Source organism: Belonocnema kinseyi, chromosome 8 (assembly GCF_010883055.1).
Source record: "Belonocnema kinseyi isolate 2016_QV_RU_SX_M_011 chromosome 8, B_treatae_v1, whole genome shotgun sequence".
In the NCBI taxonomy this organism is placed as follows: domain Eukaryota; kingdom Metazoa; phylum Arthropoda; class Insecta; order Hymenoptera; family Cynipidae; genus Belonocnema; species Belonocnema kinseyi.
Window position 1 is genome coordinate 52,762,491 of NC_046664.1, and position 7,898 is coordinate 52,770,388.

The 7,898-nt window shown below is 26.9% G+C and overlaps 1 protein-coding gene across 3 annotated transcripts in view; it reads right to left on the reverse strand.

Annotated features, from left to right (window-relative positions):
* LOC117178831 (endothelin-converting enzyme homolog) overlaps positions 1-7,898 on the reverse strand; it is a 68,369-nt gene that overhangs the window by 45,544 nt on the left and 14,927 nt on the right. The window contains exon 1 of one of the 3 annotated variants that reach the window (XM_033370329.1): positions 2,197-2,396. The exons of the other annotated variants lie outside the window; for them this stretch is intronic. The gene's annotated coding sequence lies outside the window, so the exon portion shown is untranslated. Of the gene's footprint in view, positions 1-2,196; positions 2,397-7,898 lie in introns of those variants that run through there. 3 annotated transcript variants of the gene reach the window in all.

The window sequence follows — 7,898 nt, forward strand, 5'->3', positions numbered from 1 at the left end:
AAAATCTCTATCCCATCCACACACTACTCCTTTCCCCTGCCGAGTGAGTCACGCCTACCCCGAAAGGGAAATGGCTTAATGGTGTAATAATAAAAAAAAACAGAATAAATGAGAAAAATAACACAAAAAGCGTTTATGCGATTATATGCTTCAACAAAAATATCCAAATTTAAAATAAAAATTTTAATCACTTTTTAATTCTGACCCTAATCACGCAAAAAAAATAAATCACTAAATAAATCAAAAAAATATGAGGGAAAGCATTTAGACTACAAATAAGGCATCTAAACTATTATACATTTGAAACAAAAGTTTTTAAAACCATCAAGGTTCAAAGTGCCCTGAATTCCTTTTTTCGATATTACGATGCAAAATGTGACAATCATCCAAACTGATATCACTGTAAATAAAAAAAATCGAAAACCAAAATGTTTATAAGTTTCTCGCTCAAAAATGGTTCAACATAGATCCAAATTTAAAAAAAAAATTTAATCGCTGTTCAATTATCACCCCGATCACACAAATCACCGAACATCGCCTTTAAAAAAAATCATTTCCCCATAATATATATTGTCTATTGAACAGTAAATCACAGAAATATTTAAGAACATATGATGAAAAGCATTTAGAAAATAAATAAGCTATCGTAGCTATTCTGAATTGAAAGCAGAAATTTAAAAAAAAAAACATCAAAGTCCGAAGTATTCTTAATTCCTTTCTTGAAGAACGATGCAAAATTTGACAATACTCTACAACACATGGAAAACTAAAATTTAAGAAACCTCGCCACTCAAAACTGTTTAAGCGAAAATATCCAAATTTAAAACAAAAAATTATATCATTGTTTAATTATCACCCTGATCACACCAAAAAGCCGAAGAGCGCCTTTTTTAAAGTCTAAACCATACTCTCGAGTTTTTTATTTCTCATAAAATAATGTAAATAGAACAAAAAATCACTGAATAAATTTCAAAAATATAAGGAAAAGCATTTATGCTATAAACAATCTATCGTAACTATTCTAAATTGAAGGCTGAACATTTTAGAACCATCAAAGTCCAAAGTGCCCTACATTCCTCTCTTGGATAACACATGATACGAAATTTGACAATACTCTACAATACATCGGCAACTAAAATTTAAGAAACATCTATTAAAAATGGTTAAACAAAAAATTAAAATTTTAAACTCGAAACACTATTCAGGTCTCTCCCTGATCACATAAATAGCCGTAGTGCACCTTTTTAAAAAAGTCTAAATCATATTCTCACTTTTTTTATTTCCCGCACTATGTTGCATAAAAAACAAGTAATCACATAGTAAATAAAAGTATGACGAAAAGCGTTTAGACTTTAAATAAGCTATCGTAACTATTATAAATTGAAAGCAGGAAACTTTAAATGCATCAAAGTCCGAAGTGCCCTACATTCCTTTCCCAAGAAAGGAATTTATCCATAATTTTGCATCACATCACATGTTATCCAAATAACACATTTTACAAAATTTGACAATACTTTACAATACATCGCAAACTTAAATCTGAGAAACATCACTCAAAACTGGCTAAACAAAAATATCCAAATTTAAAATCAAAATTTTAATCGCTTCTTGATTCTCACTCTGATCACACAAACCGCCGAAGAGCACCTTTTTTAAACAGTCTAAATCATACTATTACGTTTTCTTATACTTCCCACAATATATTATCTATAAAAGAAGAAGTCACAGAATAAATGATGAAAAGCGTTTAGATCATAATTGAGTTTTGATAGTTCTTCTAAATTAAAAACATAAAATTTTTAAACAATCAAGGTCTAAAGTGCCCTGAATTACTCTCATGGATAATATATGATTCAAAATTTGGTAGTGCACTACTCTGAAAAAAAGATTACTTGATTCAAAGAAATGCAGTACTGAATGCGTCCAATCAAATATATTATTGATCTGAAGAAATTTTGCTTATAACAAAAGTGTGTTTTTCATTTGGAAAACACTATTTCTTGAAATAAGAAATATTGTCTTCGACCAAAACAATATTTCATTGGACGTATTCAGTACTACATTTCTTTGAATCAAGTAATCTTTTTTCTCAGTGTACAACACACCGAAAACTAAAATCTAGGAAACATCTCAAAACTAGGTAAACAAAAAGATTTAAATTTATCATAAAAATTCGAAACATTATTTAGTTCTCACCCTAATCACATAAAAGGCTGTAGAACGCCTTTTTTAAAAAGTCTAAATCATAATGGCACACGTTTTTTTTTTTATATTCCTCTGTGCTCACTAATCACTTTCACGCAATATATTGTTCATAAAACAAGAAATCACGTAACAAATAAAGCAAATATAATCTCTGATCAAATTGAGAGCCTAACACGTGACGTGAGGTCAAAGTGTGTTAGACAGACTAACGGCGAAAATGTGTCGTAGCCAAAGATCCCTCATCTCAATATAATACGTGTTTAGCGCCGCGGCGTGAGCGCAAGCAAGAGCCGCGCAAGCGTCCCAACACAGGATCACGCTTTTCATTCACCTATGAGTAGATATTGCTATATATAAGGAAATAGAGAAAAATTGAATGTATTGGTGCACGCGCAACTTTGCAAGAACGTGCTTGGACTTTAAAGCTCTATAGAAAGCCATAAAAAAACTACGTCTTGCTTTTTTAAAACACTTTTTCTACCCCTGCTCTTTTTTTAATGTTTCCATGTTTTTATATGGAAAATACTTTTTCCGAAAAATAGGTATTTTTCCTTAATTCACGAAGAAAATCCTTAATGAGTCAAAATTATGGGAGCGTGTATAAATTATACTTAGAGAGTTTTTGGTACATGTAAGAAACATAAAGATAAAATAATAACTCTGTAAATTAAAAAAACGTGGAAGCTAAGTAAAGTTTGTTTTAGAAAATAATTTAGGTTTATAATACAAAAGTATGTAGTTTTAAAAACATACAATTTTATAAAATATAATTGCTTTAGGGCCTCAAATGTCTTTTTGGCTTGAAATATCAACAATTCGATTTTTTTTTTTCAAACTTCAGCTATTTGGTGAGAAATTAATTAGTTTTAGTTGAGAATTCAAGTAATTTGTTGAATAATTTTTTGTAAATTCAATTGTTTTTAATTTAAAATTCACAGGTTTTAAAAATCTGCTTTCCGTAGAAATTAAAAATAAAATTTTAAATTGTTAGACAAAAAATTCGCCTGAGGTATAGGGGCGCTAAATGAAAATAATAAATGGCGGCTGATGATATGAAAAATTTAAACCAAAAAGTCGAATTTTCAACCTGGAAAGATTTTTTGGCCAAGAGTATGACAAAAAAGGTGAATTCTCTAAAAAAAATTGAATTTTCAACCATAAAATATGAATCTTATGAATATTATGAATATTGTGAATTTTATATTTGAACCATATAAATTAATTTTCTAGTCCCCTGCAACGAATGTACGTTAGCGTTAATTCGCCAGTGGGCTAAGTGAAGCGTGCGGCGCAGATGGCGCTGGGAGTCTTTCCAGCCTGTTTTTACATAGCAAGAATAGGCAAAATTAGTTAGATTAGAAATTAATTTAATTTACATTATTTGTAATGACAAAACGGTTTTATGCATAGCATAATTAAATCGTAACTTGGAGAAACTGAATGTAAAGTATTTTTCAACTCAAGAAACAAAATGAACAATAACAGATGATTTATAGAAATAAACGAATTAATGAATTAATTGAACGATTAATTAACTTAGAAAACTTAAATTTAAATAAATAAATTAAGAAGGTATAGTTTTTATTTGTTTTTTATCTTTTTATGAAAGAAATAAAAAAAAATTTGCGTGTCAGTTTAAGATAATGTTGATCCTTTTCAATTATTACATTATTCAGTTTATAATGCTTAATCCGAAAATCATTTACTTTAACAATTTTCTTTTTTAAGTTAACTATTTTAAGTTTTCAATTTTAATTTAAAGCATTTTAATATGCAGTCTTGAATATTAGTTGCATACTTAATTAAATAATTTTTTGAATAAATCTGTGCCTTAAGTATTAAAAGGGAACAATAATTAAATTAAAACAAAAAAATGATTCGAACTCCGTTCAAAATTGAAGAATTTCCAGATTTTAACGTTAACAATTAAACGCTTTCAATATCGAAAGTCTTAGTCATTTAAAAAACGTAAGCTTCTCATTTAAAATTTATAAATTATTTTCAATTTTAAAATAACTTCATAATAATGTTTTTTTTAAATATTGTTCCAGTCTAAAATATTTAATTTTAATCTATTCAATTAAAAATGTTTTTAATTTAGAAAAAGAATAATTATTGAATAGTTAGCAATATTTCAACAAATATTTTAAAGTAAAAAAATTGAAACTGAATTGTTTTACATATAATGTCTCACATACTTTGAATATCTAGAATTTCGGAGAGCTTTTAAACTTTTAAAATTAAAATTTTAATTGTTCTATTTAAAAAATGCATTACTTGTCAGTCATTTTGTTAAGTTTTGACGTATATATAATAATTGAACACTTATTATTTGTAGACAAAATTTGAGTAATTTTAAGAGGTATTTAGAAGTTTTGAAAAGTTTCAAAATTAATTTTCAACTTGAAATGATTTAATTTAAAACAAAATGTAGATTTTTTCCGATTAAAAAAAATTTAGAAGCTTTTTCAGAAATGTCAAAGGCTTTAAAAGAATAAAAACATTTTCTTACGATTCTTAGAAAAATTGAAAATAAGTTTTCATTTTAGAAATTTTTTAAGAGAATGTTCTAAAAGATTTAATAAGATTTATAAATTTTTAAGAAAGAATTTGGAAGATTTTGAGAAATTTTTTTTAAATCTACAAGATTTTCTAAAAATTGTAGGAAAAATTCTATTAATTTCAAAAGAGATTTAGAAGTCTGGATTTCTCAAGATTTTGAAATAAAATTTTGAAGCTTTTCAAGGATGTTTCTATTTAAAATGAAAATAATTTAATAAGTATTCTTTTAAAAAAAAAATAATTTTATAATTTTCAACGTTTCTACCTTAAAATTGTTTAAAATAATATAATATAAGAAATGTAAAATTAATTTATTCTTTAATTGAGAGCATTCAAAATGATAACGTGAATTAAATTTTTTTAATTTTTGTCTGAATCTTTGAATTCATTAATTTCTAAATGTTCAAAGTCCTAATTTTTATAGTTTATCTGCATTTTATTAAAAATTTTTAAATTGAAAAGTGTTAGTACCTTCAATTTTTTACATGTAAATTTTATTCGCCGTGAAAAATTTTTCAGAACCGAGAAAAATCCGGGAAATGACCGGTAATTTTTTTCTTGGATTAAAACGGCCACCTTGTTATTAAAATAATTAGTCTTCATTTAATTTTTAATACTTCTACCAAATAATTTTAAAGGATAAAGATATAGTTTCAGTTTAATGTAAAATCTTCTTTAATTTTTATTAAAATATATACTTTTTATTAATTTTTTTTATAATTCTACGAAAGAATATTTAGAAATCAAAATATCGTTTTAGATAAAGATGAAATGTTTCATATTTTTCATCAAAATATGCACACTCTACTTATTCGAATTTTAATATTTCTGCGTAATTTTTTTGTTTTAAATGAAGATATTTATATGTAAAGATATTATTTTATATCTCACAAACAATTCAAACAAAAATATTAAAACATTAATTGTCAATTATTATATAAGCAACAATAATATGAATACTATTAAATTAAACAACAATCAATTACTGCAGGCTCTAACATTTTTTTTACCTTCTATTTACATGCAGGAGTAACACACCGCATTCCACCCATTTTTGTTATTTTAATGCAAGCTTTTAAAGTAGTAAAACTTAAAAAATGTTCACACTTTAATTTGTCATACATAAAACCGAATGCCATTGCAAAATATATTAATCAAATTAATTTTTCACTAATCTTTCTTATGCTTGTCATATAAATATAGGCTAGAAATACTTCCAGCGCCATCTGGCCTCCAAGCTTCACTTGATCGTACTAGTGAACTACGGCCGATGCAGGGGACTGTAATTTTCTATGGAAATAATGGTATTTGCAAACCAAACATACAAATTTTTAACAAACTATTTGAATTTTAAACTAAAAATGGTTATTTTTTTTTTAAATGGAGCAGTTAAATTTCAGGTAAAAAATAATTAATTTCCAATCAATCAAATAAATCAAATTAAGCATTCCCATGCTGCCATGAAAAACTTTTATTAACATTTTTTCCCTCAAAGTCTGTTTTTAATTTTAATCAAAAACACATAATCAACTTATAATTAATTTGTCGTCAATTTCCTTTTTTTATGACTCACAAAAAATATTTTATCAACATAAACATCATAAAATTGCATTATTTTGAAAAAAATATAATTTTATCTTGTATAATTCATATTCCAGTACAAAAATTTTTAAACAAGCGAGGTAGAGAAAAGCATCTGTACTTTATTTTTTAGGTTTTTTAAGAGGAATTATTTTGTTCCTTTGACTGCTCTCGTATCTTGTATCGGTTTTGGTTAAAAACGTAGATTATTGTGGAAAAAAATTATAATAAAAAATATTACATCTTAAAGAAAAATGTCAGAAACTTTTTTATATTATTCTAGGTCATTTCGGTAGGATTTAGAGACAAATTTTAACATTTTAATTATTCAATCAATTCGGTTAAAAAGTGTCGTTTCGTTCACACTAAATTGATGTAATGGAAATTTTTCGTATTTAATATAATTATACAGTGACGTGTTCAACCAATAAAAATATATGATATGCGTGAGCAATTTTTTAATTTTTGTAAGCTCTCTAAGTTTGCATCAGTTTAAATTTTTACTACTTTCAATCAGTGTCTCAATTCTATCTAAGGATCAGTTATTTTGATCGATTCTTTAATATTTTCTACTCATTCATAGCTAGGATCCAGTCACTGATTGTAATTAGTAAAAAATTTAACTGCTGATTAAAATTCAGAGAAGTTTTATTTAAATTTTGCGTATTTTGCGAGATAAGAGTTTTTACATTTTATATGAGGCAGGCTAGTAGGGTAGACTGCATGCAGTTGAACAGATGTTTAATAAGGTCAGGGCTACTCGATACGTGCGGAAGCTAAGCAGGAAAGAAGATTAAGGACCGTCGCGTCGAGAGATTAGATTGAAGTTGAGACGGGAAATCTCTGGAAAATAAAAAAATATTCGTCCTCTTCATCATCAAGAAATCTTTCTTCCTGTATAAGCTAACTAATGTATTTTAAATAATTCTTCATTTTTCAATAAGCTCGAAAGTGAGCTATTTTTTATGTTCACGCATTTTTGTATGGATATATGTTTCTCCATGCTATTTCGTCGAATCATATCAACGACTAGATTTGTTTATGTTAGCCCTACTTTGGGACAACTTGAGACTTCTGAGGTCTGGTGACCCGAGAGATGAAGTCAGTATAAAAAGAACTTTCAATGATGTAAGATCATTCGATCACTTGTTTCATTTAATAAATCCTTTGTTCATCTTGATATTTCGAAATTTATATGAAAACCTTTTCCCTATTAATAAAGTACTTTTAGGGAAAGCACGAACAGTATGTGCACAAATTTACATGGTCCTTCGAGACGCGATAAGTGAACTTTTTATAGTAGCTTACAAAAAACTGTGCATCTGAGTTGCTATCTCTGTATATATTATACACTTATACGTAAAAACAATACGGAGCAATGCAAGTGAAAGTGTAAACGCTAAAGTTACAATGATAAGTGAGAAAAGTGAACGTTTGACGTGAAGTCGTAAATTGTACTGTGCACGCAATAGTAAAATCACTATTGACTGCAAGTGAAGAACAATAATATTTTCACGAGATCTCTACCAAGGAGAAGAAAATTACATTCT